Source organism: Danio rerio, chromosome 12 (genome assembly GCF_052040795.2).
Source record: "Danio rerio strain M-AB ecotype USA chromosome 12, GRCz13ab, whole genome shotgun sequence".
Classification (NCBI taxonomy): domain Eukaryota; kingdom Metazoa; phylum Chordata; class Actinopteri; order Cypriniformes; family Danionidae; genus Danio; species Danio rerio.
The window spans coordinates 29237501-29256486 of NC_141032.1; the positions used below are offsets into that span (position 1 = coordinate 29237501).

Below are 18986 nucleotides of genomic sequence, written 5' to 3' on the forward strand. Positions count from 1 at the left end.
ACCTTTATTTTACATCTACACAATCGTGAGAAAATCATGATCTTGATTTTAAGCCAAAAAAAAAAAAAGCTGATGGACAATAAAAACAGAAGAGGAAATCTTGTAGACTCGAGTTAAACTGTGCATGACAAGCATGAGTGACGTTTTCAGAAAATACAAATTTGCTTGATTTTTCACCACAACTTGCTACAAAAGCACAGTACATGAACTGTATGTGGCACCCCTTTGCCGAGCTCTTGTTTTTTATTTTTTATTTATGGCTGCCAACACCACGCAGTAGATATTTGGCACAAGAAGTTCAGTTTAAGCTCTTTTTAAATGCTCTTAATATCACTTAGATGAACAATCGATGCAAGGCAAATTTAACATGATTAATGAATTTGCACCGTGACACCAACATCATACTCTCATTACGCTCGTTATACTAATCGCTACAAAAACACAGCATGTCCCACTTTTTAAAACTTTCCAAATAAAAGCCCTGAAGTTGATTCATTTTATTTTAATACCGTGTATTTGAGTCTCTTATACATTATTCAGAGACATAGAGAGCCACTTTGTGAAGCATTATGAATAATCAATAAGCAAACCTCAGTAATACATCTTATAAAGAGATCATTTCTCCCTTGACTGTAGAGCAGATTATAATCATACAGACGGTAAAGTGCGATTTCATACGGACCTCCGGGTGAGGTCAACTGTGTCTGGGGGCTAAACGTTATTGACTGAGTGCTTCAGCATCTGCTTGTGTCCTTGTGTGATGCTGACTCCATTTGACCTCTGCACACACATACACACACACGCACACACACACATTCAAGGTGAGGGTTGTAAGCTTTGTGTTTTACCCTGATGGGACTCCAGGGCCCTCGTCTATCACACTGTTACACTCACAACATCCATAATTTACAGCTGAAGATTCAAAGAGGAAGCATGTTTACAGTGCAGGCTTGTTTCCTGTGTGTTGGTGGACATTTCAGCACCTGCGTTGCGAACCATGATGTGCAAGCGCATGTCTGTGTACTAGCTTGCATTAGCAAATGCGGTTTTGACATGAATGAGGTGTTGGAACTGATAATTTCTGCTGTCTGAGTTGAAGATGAAGATGTGGCTGTGGTGAGTTGACATATAGTTCAAGGAAATTAAACGGAAACATGTTTTGTCATGGTAGTCTGAAAGTTATGACTGTAATGAAGGCCATTTGAGTGCAGTTAGAATAACTATATGATTCAAGTTCTGAAAGGCCAAAAAATCCCTGTTTGGGTTTTCACTTTTTATATTTGTAAGATTTTTTTGCCATTTGATCAATTTTTTTGAAGTACTGTCAATTGATTTTAAGTTATGTTTTAGGCACAATAAAAACATTTAAAACACATTTGGTTGTTCTGAAGCAGGGGTGCACAAACGCTTGCTTATGAAGGGCCAAAAACCAAACTTGATTAAGGCTTGTGGGCTGAAGGTAAATATAGTTGCCATGGGAATTTTTCTTCATTTATTTAATAATATTTAAAAATAACTAGTAAGCAATTAACTAATAAATAATCAATTAAATTAACTAATACACCATAATTGTTTTTACAATTTATAATTAACTTGTTACAGTAAAACAACAAATCTCATAACACTCATAACACTTACACTAGTTTTTGCCTTGATTTGCTTATTGGTGTCTTCTGCATAGTCCTCTATTGTCGAGTGACAGTATTTACATTTTTTAAAAAATCTGATTTATTTACATTTAATTGAAACAATAAATTCATTGAGCTTTTTTGTAGGTCAGCAATAAACAAACAACCAAAAAAAGTTTGTTAGCTGGGATGGTGGTCCAAATGAAAGGTTACAATGGGCCAACTTTGGCCCTCGAGCCCTACTTTGGACGTCTCTGTTCTTAAGCATCACTGCAATAGTTTGTCACTGATTGAATACGTTTTAAATTAATTAATTATTTATCAATCCATTTATAAAAGTAGTCATTTGCTTGGTTTCTAAATGAATTGACCATTTTGAATGAATCAATGAAATCAAGGATTCATTGAATCACCCATAAAGTCTGGAACTTGCCTCTCACTGCTGTTTTAGTTTTCAAAATTTTTAATCAATCAGTCTATTATGGCAAGTCATTTTAGGTATAGTTTAAGCACCAAAAAAAACATTCAAAACATATTTATGTGTTTTAGATCATTAACGCGGTAGATTGTCACTGATTGAATATGTTTTGAATGAATCTATTGAATCAATTATTTTACAATCCATTTATAAAAAGAGGTCATTTGCTTGGTTTCTAAATAAATCAATCGATTTGAATGAATCAATGCAACCAAGGATTCAGGACTCATTCTGTTTTATTTTTCAATTTGTTAATCCATCAGCCAATATACCAGTACAAAGTCATCATCATTATTATTATTGCAAAAAAATAGAAATAAGGTTTACAAAGAAATACAAAGATTTTTTTGGTCATTATTTCACACCCCTCCTGGAAAGATTTGTTATAAACAGTCAGCATTTGGGATAAAAACCACATCTACTTACACTTTTAAGTTTCAAAATTCTATTTACATAGCAGCTTTACAATAAAGTCCTGTTTTTTAAGCCAACAGTATCTCAGGGAGAAAAGATATCCATAGATGCAGTTTTAAATTGTGAAGAAATCTGTGCTTTTAAAACTAATGAAGATAGCAGAAGGCAATAATTCATTTGAAATATTTAGCCTGACATGTTTACTGTCAAAGGGGCTAAGCCGAAAAGAAAATGAATTAATAAATAAACAAATTAATATTTGCTGTCCCAAAATATTTTAAATATTTCTTTAAATATATTGTATGAGTCCAAAATCGCCCTCTACTCAGAAGGTACTGCATTTGAATTTGAATTTACTACTCAACAGTATAAATGTGATTAGTAGGAATCGAGCTTCGACGTACTGATGCCATTTTGTCATCATCATGTGACACCCGTTTCACTCCCATTCATGAATTCTCTCATGGTGCATCACTTCAGAATCTCACCAGAAGTAGTAGGTTACGCGGGTACTTAAAACATACTGTTTTTCGAATTCTAGTATGAATTTAAACATACCCCTTGGCTAAATCTTATCACCGGCCCATGCCTACTACACCTATCAAAACATTCTACACGCACATTGACATAACCAACTGCTTGTCTGGTAAATGTCTTTTATTTCTTTAATAAAAAAAAAATGGTTGTGAGTCACACCTATAAATTAACCCAAAAATGTGAATGAAACTGTATTAATGACTCAAACATGGGACCGACAAACATATTCTGCAGTTGTGTAAATGTTCATTATGTGTTTAAAGCTGGGATGGGCAACTCCAGTTCTGGAGGGCCACTATCTTTGAGTTTAGATCCAACCCTAATAAAACATACCTGGAAAAATATAACCTATATCTCCAGGATTGCCAGAAAATTACAGGCTGTAGTGTTTGATTAGGGACTACACTTTGAAGAATAGTGGTCCTCCAGGACTGCAGTTGCCCATTACTGTTAAAGGGAGTTTTGAGGGAGTGTACTTGCAGGATCATAAGAAGACCTAGTCCAAATGCATCTGGTTGTTCAGGCGACATATAAATATAACTTCTTACAAGAAATACAATGGTATAATATAGGGGTGTCCAGATTTCGATTTTTTATCGAAATCGATCTAAATTTATGCTCAATTTCGATTATCGAATTAAAAAATAGAATCGTCGATGCTGCCACGCCCCCATGTCATGTCAGCTTGGCTTGCCAAGTGGGAAAATAACAGGCTTGTTGAAGTGCTTGTTAAACTGCAGAAGCAGGAGACCCGTCGACAGAACTTAAACCCTCTCCTCTTTCAATGAAGTCGTCGGTGTGGAAGCATTTTGGATTTCCAGTGAGTTATGTTGACAACGTTTGTGTTGTCGACAAAAAAAACACAGTTTTGCAAGCTCTGCTATGTACGTATTACGTACGGTTCGTCCGATAGACAACACCGGCATCGCGATCCTCCGCCCGCCCCCGTTGCAAATCCGCTCGTGAAAAGTACACATTCAGGCCCTGTTTACACGGTCTTTGTTTTTAAATGGCATTTTAGAACGACAACGATTTGACATACACAGTGGCGTGTAGCATTTCTGAGCAGCCCTCCTTCCTCTCTACCTCTGAAAATGCACATCACGTTACCACACAGACACAGACGCACACAGCCATGCGCTCGAGACAGCAGGTCCAGGCAGTCAGAGGACTGCTTCAATCTTTCACTCACTTGTACTTAGTCATTTTAGTGAACACCTCAGATACTGTTGGCTGGTTCCTGTTGGTTGTGCGTCTTTTTTACCGACGCCATTATAACGACACAGATCACTGCCTATTCACGAGTCCCGCAGAAAAAGTGATTGACAGGTGGTAATTATGTGTGTATCTTGCCTTTATTCATTTACTGTATGATTTGTTTATGGGTAAAACAAAAACCATGCAGGTCAGGTAGTTTAAACGGTAGGCTACAAGTAATTAATTGGTCATTAATTAATTAATTATTCATAATCGAAAATCGAATCGTGCCTTTAGAATCGAAAATGTAATCGAATCGAGGATTTGGAGGATTGTGACACCCTTAGTATAATAAAATATAGAAGACACAGATTCTTAATTGAGGAGTATAGCTGCTGAAATTCTTGCTGCCTAGCATTAGCATCATCACAGAAGTAAACTATGTTTGCACGTAGCATAAGAGTTGTAGATCAGATTTATATTTGATTGTGGAGACATATTTATGTGGCAGAGTGTAAATGGATTGTACAAACTCTATTGAACAGCAACCCGATCGATCAAAACACATAAAGGGTCTAGGTGTAAATGTGCTTTAAAAGTGTTTGTTCTGTGGTTGTTTCAGGTGAGCAGAGGACTGTGGAAGGAGAAGAAGAGAAAGAAGAGGATTGTTAGCCGTCTTGGGACAGGGACACTGAAGATTTTTGGGGTATTTATTACAGAAGTCACATTTAGGCCGTAACTCTTGTTGAAAGAAAGGATGTTTCAGTAGTTTAAAAAGTCACACTAATTATATTTTAGTATTCCAATCACAGTGGAAGAATGGCAAGGGAAATACCACAGTAAATGGATATTCTACACATGAAAAAGATTTGCCACAGAAAAAAATCCCCAACAAACATTTTGCAATGCGTTCAAGTTGGTCACACAATTGCTGATGACTTTTATTGACGTTTGACCAAAGAAACTATACCTTTAAAGTGGAAGTGAAGCACTCAGTGAAGTTTACATTGTACATTGGCTTCCACTTTAATGAAATTAAATTACATAAACTCAATTATTGTGCCCATTTAGAAGAAAACGACATGTTTTACTCTAGCTTTTAGACCTAGGGGATCACAATCTTGGAATATCGCTGTGTCTGAGGTCACAAGGTTGGTTCCATTTCCTCAGCTGAACAGATACAGTGGAAGTAAAGGACTGAACACAGAGACTGGACAACCTAATTTAACCCAATGCCTGAAGTTGAGGGTTTGGAGCTGGTGCAAATACTAGTATCAGATGTGTGTCTAATATATTCAAAAACATTTATTTATTTATTTTTTACTTTTTTTTTTTTGTTTTGTTTTAATACCTTTTGTTTGATGCGCTGTGGTCGAATCTCTCATGCTGGTGCAGCGATGCCTGACAAGGGCATTTACATTCACACTAATGCAATGATTAAAATGATACATGACTTCTTGCTTTACTATTCCGAATTATTAGCCCCCCTTTGAAATTTTCAAATATTTCCCAGATGTTGTTTAACAGAGCAAGGAAATTTTCACAGTATGTCTGATAGTATATTTTTTTCTGGATAAAGTCTTATTTGTTTTATTTCGGCTAGAATAAAAGCTGTTTAGGCAATTACTTGCCTAATTACCCTAACCTGCCTAATTAACCTAGTTAAGCCTTTAAATGTCACTTTTAGCTGTATAGAAGTATCTTGAAAAAAATCTAGTAAAATATTATTCACTGTCATCATGGCAAAGATAAATCAGTTATTAGAAATGTGTTGCAAAAATCTTCTCTTCGTTAAACAGAAATTGGGGAAAAATAAACAGCCCCCCGCTCACAACTTAATGCATTGGGTTAAATTAGGCTTTCCAGTCTCCGTGTTCAGTCCAGTACTTTCACTGTGTCTGTTCAGCTGAGGGAACGGAACCAACCATATGACATCATACACAGCGATATTCTAAGATGGTTGTGCGCTAAGTATAAAAGCTATAGTAAAACATGTCGTTTTCTTTTAAATGGTTACATTATCGAGTTTGTGTAATATAATTTCATTAATGTGGAAGCCAATGTACAAAGTAATAAACTTGACTGAGTGCTTCACTTCTACTTTAAAGGTATGGTCACTTTAAACAAACTTCACCAAAATGTCATGGGCAATTGTGTGAACAGCTTAAATCCATTGCAAAATATTTGTTGGGAATTGATGTAACCACTTTGAAGAAACAATGCCCTAGCTTTTAAAGCTAAGGTGTCGTTTCTTCAAAATGGTTGTGTTGGTATGTTAATCGAGTATATATATTACATTTATAGACTTCATTGAAGTGGAAATCAATTTACAAAATAATGTATACTTCGCTGACTGCTTCACTTCCACTTTAAACTTGGATGTGCTTCACTTTCTACTATACACATTTAAAAAATGCTAGATATATGCTAAAATAGCAAAAAAAAAAAAAAACTCTTAAGACGATGTTATCAAGACTTTCAGAAAAAGGAAAAAAATTGTGGGAGACTGATATTGACTGCCAGAAGAGAGAACAACGTCAAATTTAGAAACACCTTGCATAAGCAGTAACAAGTATTTTGTAATTTGATGCAAAGATGATATTATACAAACGTAAATACATATAAGTGTTCGTATGCTTTTTTAAAAATGCTAATGATCATTAAGCGCATCATAACAGTGTTGTGAAAAGGGTCCATTATTTGAAATACTGAGACTTTGTCACATCACTTACAACTTGATACTCCTATTAGTTCAATTGCATATGTTGTTATTCTCATTTGTCAAATTAGATAAAAGCGTCTGCTAAATAAAGAAATGTACACTTATACTCCATCAAAGTGAGCCAATTGCAGTGGTTGCTCTTTGGCTGCCTGCTTGGTTTATATCCTATTGTATGAAACAATCACTTGACCTTGTTTCTTAGAGCATCTTATTCTCTCATGCCACAGTGACACATTTGATCTTTATTTAAGCTGATATGCTTGAGGTCAGAGTTGCTAGGACTGCTGCTATTATCGCAGTAGTGCACTGCAGCCTATTGCAATAATGCTAAGCAATTATTGATAAGTCATAGTGTTTAATTAGCAGTCCTAACAAAAGCCTCAATAGGGAGCTGTTCTAGTCATTACTTGGCATACGGTCTCATTCCTGGTGCATCACTGAGGTTTTGACTCACTTAAGGGGTGAACTCCAAAGCACAGAATTCACAGTGGGCTGTTTTGCATTAAGGTCTTGTCATGTTTTGTACCAGTTTTATGACTAACCATTAATCAAAAATTGTAAACACAGGGTAACACTTTAGTTTAAGTACCAATTCTCTCTGTTAACTACTGGCTTATTACTGGGCTATTATTTAGACATTGGCTGTTTATTAGTATGATCTTATTCTACATCCTTAATTCTATCCATTGCCTAAAACCAACTGCTACCTTACTATTAATAAGCAGCAAGCTAGTGACTTTTTTTTTTTTTTTTTTTTTTTTTTTTTAAGCTAAAAGTTTAAGCAATAGTAAGGGCAACACATGTTCACTATTAACTATGATTTCTGCCACCAATAAACTGCAAATCTTTATTTTTTTTTTTAAGTTAAGTTGCTGTAAAAGTTAAGTTTAGGTCGTGGATAGTACTAGGGCTGAACAATATATCGTTTGAGCTTCGATATGGCAATGTGTGTATTCGGCTGTCACAATCACGGATTAGATTGTTTATTAAGATTAAAAGATAAAGATATTATTAAAGACTATTTTAATATTATTGTATACTAAATTTTATTCAATAATTACCATGATATTTTAAGTTTGATTGTTTAATTTCAATATTTGAATACTAGACTTCCCAGAAAACTATAAAGCAATTCAATTCATGTTTATTTCTTTAGCACTTTTACAGTGTAGATTGTGTCAAAGTCGCTTAACATAGAAGTTCTAGTAAAGTCCAGATTTTATGTTCAGTTTAGTTCGGTTCTGTGTGGTTTAAATCACTGCATCAGAAAATCCATCGATGAGCAGCTCCACAAGTCCCAAACTAATCAAAGTGGTAAGGTAAAACCTTCACCAACTTACGAAGTAAAAGAAGAAAAAAAAAACTTAAGAGAAACCAGGCTTTTGGGCACGACCATTTTTCCTCTGGCCAATCTACCTGAATAGAGCTGCAGTCTAGGCGCTGGAGGCTGGAGAACATGGGATGTCTATCGTGGAGAAATGCAGGTATGAGTAGGTCACCTGCAGGTGATCAGGGTGGCCCAGTGCGGGGACTTGTCTGTGGTCTTTCAGGAATCAGTCTCATGCACTCCACTCCTCCATGAAAGCTGCTAGTTAAAAGTGAAAATCACTCCTCAAATCTTCTCCATACTGTCACAATCAATGAAAATTTACGAAATTACAATTTCAGCTTAATGTTGATTTTGTACCTCCACCAAAGCTTCTCTTTAATCTAGCTTTATATTGCAGTTGAAGTGCTATGTTTTAAAAAGACACTGACCATTTTTTTCCTTGGCCCAGAGAGCTAAAGAATGTTGGATAAAATACAATGCTCACCACCGTCACTTAATAGCCAGCTGTCCAATCACTGTGGTGGAGGGGCTGGGCAGAAACCATCAGTTAAAACTCTGTAGCTTCTGCAGTAATATACAGTGTACAGTACATAATCTGCAGTACTATGTGCTAAATCCAGCTGTACATTTCCTGTGTTTACAGTCAACTAGAGACCAAGGCCTTGACAAAATCCCCTTTGGAGCGTCTCAGGAGATCTGAGAACTCCCTCAGCTACCATCGACCTCGTTTTAAAATAGACAGCTGTTTCAGTCAACTTTTCAAAACAAAATATTCCTTTAGAATGCACATGATATTGAATACATTTTCAAAAATTACTGTCTGTTCGTAAAGTGTGGACTGAGATGGCTTTTAAATACGCAGCATCTTTTGGATGGAATAATCTATAAAGTTGCAGTTTAAAGATTTGATTTTACTAAATGCTTTTAAAGAGTATAAATGATTTAGAAACTGAAACACAGGCTTGTAGATGTTTTGAATAGTTTGTCATTGTGATTCATGTTAACTGTTGTTTCTTGTTTGTTAGACCCATGTGACGTGTATTGCCTAATCTTGGCCTGGAAGCTCTTGTAAAAGAGATTTTTAATCTCAGTGTGGGTTTCCTGGTAAAATAAAGATCATAATAATAAAAATAGCAACTCACACTTTCTTCAAAGCTTTTGCAAACGTTTTAAAGCTGCACATCAATAACTGACAGCTGTCAAACAGATTTCACTATCAAGCCTTGTATTTACACAGTTACGCTGTTTTCTCAGACACATTGGACCTCGGGACGTTTCTCTGAAGTTGCTGTGTTAAAGGATTTTGAACTTTCCTACTTTTAAGTTGATCTGACTTTAGCGCTGACCTGATTAGTTCTCTTGTAACTGCGTAACTCTTTATTTAGGGAATGTTTAGGTATGATAAATGCCCTCAATCAATAAATAGCTCTCCAGACCCCAGTGTGCGGTTTTGACTCGCCTCATAAATACCTCCTCTAATGAGCGAAGGAGAGAAATTTCTCATTAACAGACTGAAGGTTGAGCCTGCTTAATTTAACAGCTTTACTGTTGGTTACTGTGATAATTACAGCCCTGCTTCACTTTGATCTCGCCAGACAATGTTTCCCAGATTCTCCAACTCATCAGAGAAACAGCTGCTATATCAGAGAGACCCTCTCTATGGCAGCGAAATGAGAGACAGCTCCTCCATCACATGACATACGCTCTGAAGTCTAGATTTACAACTGGGGCCTTTGTTGAACACAATATGCGTGATTCCTGTGAGATTTCAGAGGGAAACCGCGTGCCAAAGCTTAAAGGCATAGTTCACCAACAAATGAAAGTTCTGTCATCATTTACTCACCTGATTGCTGGAGTAGCTCTTTTATGAGGTAACTGAATGTTGTTGATCATCAAAGATTGCAAAAAGCTCCATAAAAGCACCTTATATGGCTGGCATGCTGTATTTTACTTGTACATTTTAGTCTGTTGCTAGCAGTGTTGTTCTAGTTACTGAAAAATAGTAACTAGTTACAGTGACTAGTTACTTAAATTAAAATGTGACTCAATTACTTTATCGATTACACCAAAAAGTAATGTATTACTGCTAAAAGTAATTTTTGAGTTACTTTTCCAAAAAACATTTTTCATGTTCAACATTTTCTTTCAACATCTGGAAAGTATTCATAGTGCTTCACTTTTTCCACATTTTTTATGTTACAACCTTATTACAAAATGGATTAAATTGATTTATTTCCTCAAAATTCTACACATAATACCCCATAATGACAATGTGAAAAAAGGTTTTTTGAAATTGTTGCAAATTATTACAAATAAATATCAGAAAAATCACATGTACAGTACATATGTGTTCACAGCCTTTGCTTAATACTTTGTTGATGTACCTTTGGCAGCGATTACAGCCTCAAGTCTTTTTGAATATGATGCCACAACTTGGCACACCTGTTTTGGCAAATTTTTGCTCATTCCTCTTTGCAGTACCTCTGAAGCTCTATCAGGTTGCATTGAAAGCAACGCTGTACAGCTATTTTCCGATCTCTCCAGAAATGTTCAATAGAATTTAGATTTGGGCTCTGGTTGGGCCACTCAAAGACATTCACAGAGTTGTTGTGAAGCCACTCCATTGATATTTTGGTGGTGTGCTTTGGGTCATTGTCCTGCTGGAAGATGAACCATCGCCCCAGTCTGAGTTCAAGAGCATTCTGAAGTAGGTTTTCATTCAGGATGTCTCTGTAGATTGTTGCACTCATCTTTCTCTCTATCCTGACTAGTCTTCCAGTTACTGCTGCTGAAAAACACCCCTACAGCATGATATTGCCACCACCATGCTTGCCTGTAGGGATGGTATTAGCCTGGTGACATGCTTTTTAGCTCAGACAGAGTGACCATCGGGTTTATTGATCACCTCCCTAACTAAGGCCCTTCTCCCCCGATCACTCAGCTTAGTTGGCCAGCCAGCTCTAGATAGAGTCCTGGTAGTTCCAAACATCTTCCACTTTCGGATGATGGAGTCCACTGTGCTCATTGGAGCTTTCAGAGCAGCAGAAATGTTTCTGTAACCTTCCCCAGCCTTGCGCCTCGAGACAATTCTATCTCATAGGTCTACAGACAATTGCTTTGTCTTCATGCTTGGTTCGTGCTTTGACATGCACCGTAAACCCTGCGACCTTATATAGACAGGTGTATGCTTTTTCAAATCATGTCCAATAAACTGAATTTACCACAGGTGATCTCCAATTAAGCTGCTGAAACATTTCAAGAATGATCAGTGGAAACAGAATGTACCTGAGCTCAATTTAGAGCTTCACGGCAAAAGCTGTGAATACTTGTGTACATGTGATTTTTCAGGTTTTGTTTTTTTTTATAAAAAATTAACAATATTTTTTTCACATTGTCATTATGGAGTATTATGTGTGGAATTTTCAAACTTCAGGATTAAAAAGTTTGTATTTAATCCTTAAACACGTTCCTTCAAAGCTTGAGTATAAAAAAGCGACAACAACAACAAACAAAAAACCTTTGAAATAATTTTATGAAAGTAATCTGAATTATCATTCAAAATCAATGTGGTGACCAAATTAGACCAATAGCACCAAAAAAACTGCTATTATAGACAACCATGCATTTTATGCATTCTAAACACAAAAGAAACATAACAACTGCTCAAAAATGAAATCTATGAGCAATTCTCAAATAAGAGCTGCACAATTAATCGTACAAAGTTTGCAATTTCCATTCGATCCCCTACACGTTCTTAATCCAGCATTTCCACGATTCTGTCAATCATATTTTTAAGTTCAGTAGAGATGCAATGGTGGCCGCACAAGTCTTCACATTGTTTTACATACGATGTTCAGCAACGTGGACACCTCCAAATGGTGTTGAAAGAGTCACATGCTGTATTTATAAGATATAATTCACCTTAAAAATGTAATTTCTGTCTTCATGTAATGTATTTGCAACCACAAAATCCCACGTGACGTGAGCTGAGCATCAGCTGTTACCACAGGGAGGGCGGGCGCGCGAAATGCAAAAATATCCGCCCAGTCTTCTGTATTCACAAAAATCACGTCAGTGACAGATTTTAAGCAGAAAATTAAGGATTGTACGCATATGTCTCAAACACCATAATTCAACAATTCAGAATTATCATCAGCATTAATGACCAGGACAAATTCAAACCCCACACAGAAACGCCAATTGACCCAGCGGAGGTTTGAACCAGTGACTGTCTTGCTGTGAGGCGACAGCTCTTACCACTGCGCCACCTGTTTCCTCTTCACCATTCTCTATCATTAACATGTTTCTGACACATGACACTCAAAAGTTGTAAGTACATATTGTTGTTAGTCAATATTACTTGAATCTCTTTAGTTTAACTACTTAATGTGCTAAAAAGGATTACTTGTTAAAATATTGTAAGGTGAACAAGCTTATTACTAGTAAGTTAACTGCACTTTATCTTATTATTGAGAACAGCTTTTTTTTTTTTTTTTTTACAGTATACAGGTTTAAAATGAAACAAGTGAATGGTGGCAAGTTTAATGTTTTCAGGTGATCTATTTCTTAATCCTCAAGAGCAGAGATTGAGAACACACATCTGTGGATTTAGAAGCTATGTTGATCACCAAACACTCCAACACTGTGTTTATGCGCAGACATACTTTCTTCTTGGTTCTACCCCTATCTGGATAATCGCTGCTCCTCTTTTTACTTCTTTAAAGCTACCTGAGTTCACTCCCTAGGGTCTCTAGACCTGAACAAGTACTGAGGCAGGAGTATCTGCATAAGCTTTGATGCTCAGTTTCATATTCTCTAGCATTAAAAATGTGCATATTATAACAGGCTCCTTTTCCCTGGCCTCTCTGTTCTGATATTATACACCAAACTGAAGATGGAGATCTTTAAGCACACCTTCCATCATGATATAAAAAACTTGATGCAAAATCAGATCTTCTTCTTTCTTTATCTTCCTGTAAAGTTGGCCTTCCTTGCTTAGTTTTCCTTACTTGTTCCAGTTATATTTTTAGGGTTTTTGTTATCTGCACACCAATAATAGTAACTGTAACTAATGGTAATCCATGTTTTGTCCACTGTTAAGTTTTACTGGGTCAGTTTGCGTTTCTGTGTGGAGTTTGCATGTTCATGTGTTGGCGTGGGTTTCCCCCGGGTTCTCCAGTTTCCCCCTGAAGTCCAAAGACATGTGGTATAGGTGAATTGGGTGAGCTAAATTAGCCGTAGTTTATGTGTGTGATTGTGTATGGATGTTTCCCAGTGATGGGTTGCAGCTGTAAGGACATCCATAAAACATATGCTGGATAAGTTGGCGGTTCATGTCACAACCCCAGATTAATAAAGGGACTAAGCTGAAAAGAAAATTAATGAATAAATGTGGTTATACTGTATGTATACAAACATACAAAACTGTGTACAGTTTTACTTTCTGAAAAAAAAACTCTGTGTGATTTAAAAGCTTTTTGATAAATGAGGACATCAGCAACGTCTTCGTATATCATCACCTTCTTTTAATTCCTGTGTCATTATACAGATTTGTGTCCTGAAATGTCACAAAAACATGTACACACAAAACTTCATCCAGATTAACATGGGTAGATCATTTTACTGTGGTGAGCCATAATAAAGAAGCGAACAAGTCAAAGGAAAGCTGTATAACTCCTTATTTTTCCATCTACACTTTTCTGAGTGGCTTATTTTTCACTCCCAGAAGTCCCATAACTGATTCAGGATATGTGCTAGGGCTTCCCCTACTGTAATATTACCTAAAACATGGATTACCATAATAATTTGTCAATGGCTGGGAAGCTTTGTCTCCTAATTGACAAGATATCCCATCATGGTGGTGAAAGCATTTAAAAAATAATGCTAATTAATGAATGAAGCATTGATGATACTTCTGTGCTGATACAGAGAAGCAGAGAGGGAAAAAGTGCAGAGAAATTTGGAAAGGAGGGCATAGTGATGAAATGAGGGAGGGATGCTGTTATGGGAGTTGGCTGAAGGTAGAGCATTACAGTCTTCTCTACTCCTGTGACCTACTTAATGAATACAAATGTCACACCAAACAGCAAAAGGTCATTTAAAGGTTCTATAAGGTGACTCACGTAGACTTAGCCTCTGGTCACAGTGTCTCACACTTTCATTACGGTTTCTTGGCCATGTTCATAAACCCGCTGATCGCATCATCTGGGTGACTGCCATTATTCGAAGACCAATCTTCTACGCTGCCTATGCATTTTCACTCCTTTATTTAAGAAGCTAATAAGCTGAAATGACCCATCTAAATTCATAATTGTTGCATTTGGCCCCCTCCTACTGTGGACGTTCATGCAACATCAACCCAAGTGCTGAGAGTCTTTTTGACTGTCGCAGTCACTTCCTTTCCAACACTTCACCGTAGAGGTGACACACACTGAGTTGCCCTTGGCGACTGCATTCCGTGGGTCAGAGTTCAATACCTTGATTTACAGCATCCTGTCTGGTCGGCTCTGCGGAAATGAGGCTCCTCACCGCAGTGTCTTCAAGAAAAAAAAAATCACTGCCACGAGAAATTATGACGCATCGTTATCTTTTGAGTCCTGCAACATTTCCATGAAATTTTCAACCTTCTTTTCCTGGAGCATCCAGAAATTTTTATTGCACATATTATTTAGCAGTAAGATATGGCTTTGAAGATGTAATTGGAAAAAAAAAAAGTTTTATCAAATGATTTTTATTTTGTATTATTTATTTTTTCCTTATCAAGTGTTTTTGAGCTTAAAAAAAGGAAAGACACAGTGCAAGTGCTGCAAAGTGATTTCATCTGGTATTATTGTGTGCAGTCATTATTGAGAAGTCTCAGGTTCCAAGTCTTTTAGCCAACACAGGCTCATTGTGGATGCGTACTTCTGTCTACATTTCTGCAGAGCACAAATTATGTAGCCAGAGGCACGTATGGCTGCATTTCATCTTTAAAATGAATGCTATGGGGTGGTATGATGCCGTCAACGGCTTCTGTTTCATTTAGCGCTCCCGCCAACTGCTTACCTCCATGTGGGTGAAATTTCCGATGCTACTTGTTTGTCTTCTAGCAGCTCATCGCATACACTGATGGACCTGAGACATAGCTGACCGCGACAATGGGGTTTTAGTCTGGCGAAGAACGGTTCCAGAAATCAATTAAAACAAAAGCATAAAAAATAAACAACAGGGTGAAAACGTGTTGAAATCACACTTCTGCAGCTGCATTTCTTTTTCTAGATTGCTTTTGAAAACATTTTTGGTTGGGGAAGGGGGCAGATGGGTCAGTCAGGACTGCAAGCTGGCCTGGGGTGCGTTTCTCAGATAACGTCATGACTCACAGCTGAACTATCATAGTATGATGCATCGTTTGGGAAAAAGATGATGTACTGACGAGTCTTTCCCAAAACCGTAGTTGCTTTTTTTGCAGATCCATTGTTTGAAGAATGTTAGTTATCATGTAAAATAGCCATAACAGTTGCCTTGAACCGGCCCAAAGCACGCTTGTCCCCCCCTCCCCTCACCCCCGACGGCCCGAACTCGCATTACATTTGAGCCTAGGCATGTTTGCGTCATGTTTGGCTCTTCCAACCGGGCCAGGACTGGCCAAGTGAACCGTGCCTGAGCCTGATTCAGTGCACTTACACTTCTTAAACGATCTGGGAAACGGGCATGGTTCGGAAAGCATAGTGTGAGTAGGCCCTAAACACGGTGGAGTAACAACCGCCAACTTATCCAGCATATGTTTTACGCAGCTAATGCCCTTCCAGCTGCAACCCATCTCTGGGAAACATCCATACACACTCATTCACTCACATACACTACGGACAATTTAGCCTACCCAATTCACCTGTACCGCATGTCTTTGGACTTGTGGGGGAAACGGGGGCACCCGGAGGAAACCCACGCAAGCATGGGGAGAAGATGCAAACTCCTCACAGAAACGCCAACTAACACAGCCGAGGCTCGAACCAGCAACCTTCGTGCTGTGAGGCAAGAGCACTACCTACTGTGCCACCGCTTCTACACAAATTTTTTTAACATTCTTAATAATCATAATAATAATAATAACTTATTATTATTATTATTATTATTATTACAAATGTATTATTATTAAGTAGGAATTTTAATTATTTATTTTTTATTTATTTTTTTAAAAGTCTACTTTTACAATTTGACACATTCAAACCACTGCAGAAATGTTCTAACCAACAGGCCCATGTCATATACAGTACAGATACGTTTCTTAATAAATAACCTATAAATTAAAAGCATTTACGTACGCTATATATTTTGGTTTCACAAGCTTTGGAGATGTAACATAAATTCTTTTTTAAATATTAGGTTATCTATAGCGTCCATCTTGAAGCATGGCTGTGTTCAGAATGACATAAATGTTTTCAAAATGCATTGTGAAGGGAGCACAGTTGTCAATTTAAAGATCGCTAAAACTAAACTGTAAAAATACTCTGAAGCAAATTAAGAGATGATTTTAATATTTTTTAAACATTCCAAGTTTAATTGTTAGTAAGTTTGAAAGGAATAGGGCATATGGGGGGATAACTGGGAATAGAACACAACCAGAACTATGAATCTAACTATAGCTCTAGAGGTGTAGTTGTGTAGTACGTACACATTTGCGACGCAGTTTGTGAATGTTCGTTGGAACGATGGACTTGGGAAACGGCAAATCAACGACCTATGTTTGTAACAACGCAACATGCGACCTTAGTTGGCTGACGATGGTTTTCAGAAATGCACCCCTGGCTGGCTAAAGTTTATATTGCACCCTCTGGTGAATTTGTGCGAGAAAAATGAACGTGCAAGAGAAATTTAAGATCATCAAAAAAGAGTACACAGTGGCCTCTGGTGGATTTTTAAAAACAAAAACTGCAAACAAACATACCTCCAGTTTCGTCTTTCGCTCTCCCCAGAAATGTAGACCTGGGTATGTACGATATTGTATTTGTATGCAAACAAAAGTGATTCAGATTTGACAGCTACTGAATAACTTAATTCTGCTTGTTTGCGGGCGCGCACACACACACACACGCACACACACACAAAAATCATGATTTTTTTTTTTTGCCTCAGAAAGCTTGAACTATACGTATTCATAATCATACTGACTGATATTTTTGTTTTTGTTCTTTTTGGAGCTTGACAGTCCTCATTTCCATTCACTTTCATCGTTTAGAAAAAGCTGCTGGGTTATGCTGTAAAATGTATTCCTTTTCCGCAGCATTTATGAGAGCGACTGCTTTATTCACGCAGTGATTTACATTGAAATGGTTGAGTCAGAGAGCAGATTTTGGTTCTGTATTCTCTCGTCTTTCTGATGTGGGATGCTTTTCTTATTGATCAGTCCACATCTGCGTGTACGGGCAAGCCTGTAGTTTTGAAATTGGAATAGATTTTTCCCCTTCCCCATTGATTGGCTCAGGTGACAGCTAATTACTCAAGAGTGTGTTTGTGCGTGTGTTATGCAGAGTTGATATTATTTCACGTGGTTCTATTGTTACGTTCCTCTAGTTGACTGACATGTTTTAACATCTGTTGTATTGTTCCAGAGCAGTCTTTTTACAGGCACATGTGCATGGGGTGTTACGATGTATTGGCATGTTTGTGTTTTCATTTCCTCTGGTTAATATTTTGTTGCTGTGGTCATCACATGATAAGATACTGCAGGTGTAAGTGTGTGTGTTCAAAAACTGTGCATCTGCTAGTCTAGTGTAAAGCCCAGTATCTTTTGAACGAGGAATTAAAAAATATATGTTATTATAAAGATATGTATCTCTGAAAATATCTTCTCTACTGAGAGAAAGAACTGACCTTTCGTTTAAACACACACACTCGTATACATCCAAACAACAATGATAAGATCTAACCTCTTCATAAGAAGTAAAGGACAATATCAATGAAAACAGGTTAAAATACATTTTAAAAAATAGTTTGGACAGAGTTGGTGTGACAGAAATTGAGAATAATTTATCCATGCACATAATTTTTCTCATTTTTAATTCAATTGTAATAATCAATTGTTCTGACTTCTTTCTGCTAGATATCTTTAATCATTGTGTTGTCTTAAACTCCACCCCTTTTTCACATCCATATCTGCCTCTGTCTAGTTTACAACTAAATGATAGAAACAAGTCACTGCCTTCAAATATTTTCAATAGTCCTTTCCCTTCTGATGCACTTTACAAGACAAAAGGCACTACTTCTGCATTTAAAAGCAGATGCAAATACTAAATCTGGTGTCCTTTGCAATTTCATTTTTTATCAACTGCTGTCAAGATACTTTTTCATTGTTTGACATGTACTTTAAAATGAATTTTTGGACCACTAATGACCACTAGTGGTACGGTACGGTAAGGGTCACCTTTATCAGGTTTGCTTTTCCACAGCCAAAAGAGTACCAATGGTTAGTCTATGTCATTCTTGCTTGAGGAAATGTCAAAGTAAAGCTGTATGGTTCATTCACATATCATATGAGAAGCACGTCTAACAAAACAGAGGCGTTTTACGCATAAATACTTGAGTATAAATGTTCATTACTAACCTTTCTTTGAACAGGATTTGATTATAACTGCTGCTGATCAATGATCAGTGTGAAATAGCCTACTGTAACGTTTGCAGTTATATAATATAGATAAATAAATG

At 37.0% G+C, this 18986-nt stretch overlaps 1 protein-coding gene across 11 annotated transcripts in view; it reads left to right on the forward strand.

The window, feature by feature from the left end:
• Positions 1–18986, forward strand: part of znf438 (zinc finger protein 438) — a 105408-nt gene that overhangs the window by 55787 nt on the left and 30635 nt on the right. For all 11 annotated transcript variants that reach the window (XR_015503612.1, XR_015503611.1, XR_015503615.1 and 8 more), the window contains 1 exon segment: positions 4877–4960. The gene's annotated coding sequence lies outside the window, so the exon portion shown is untranslated.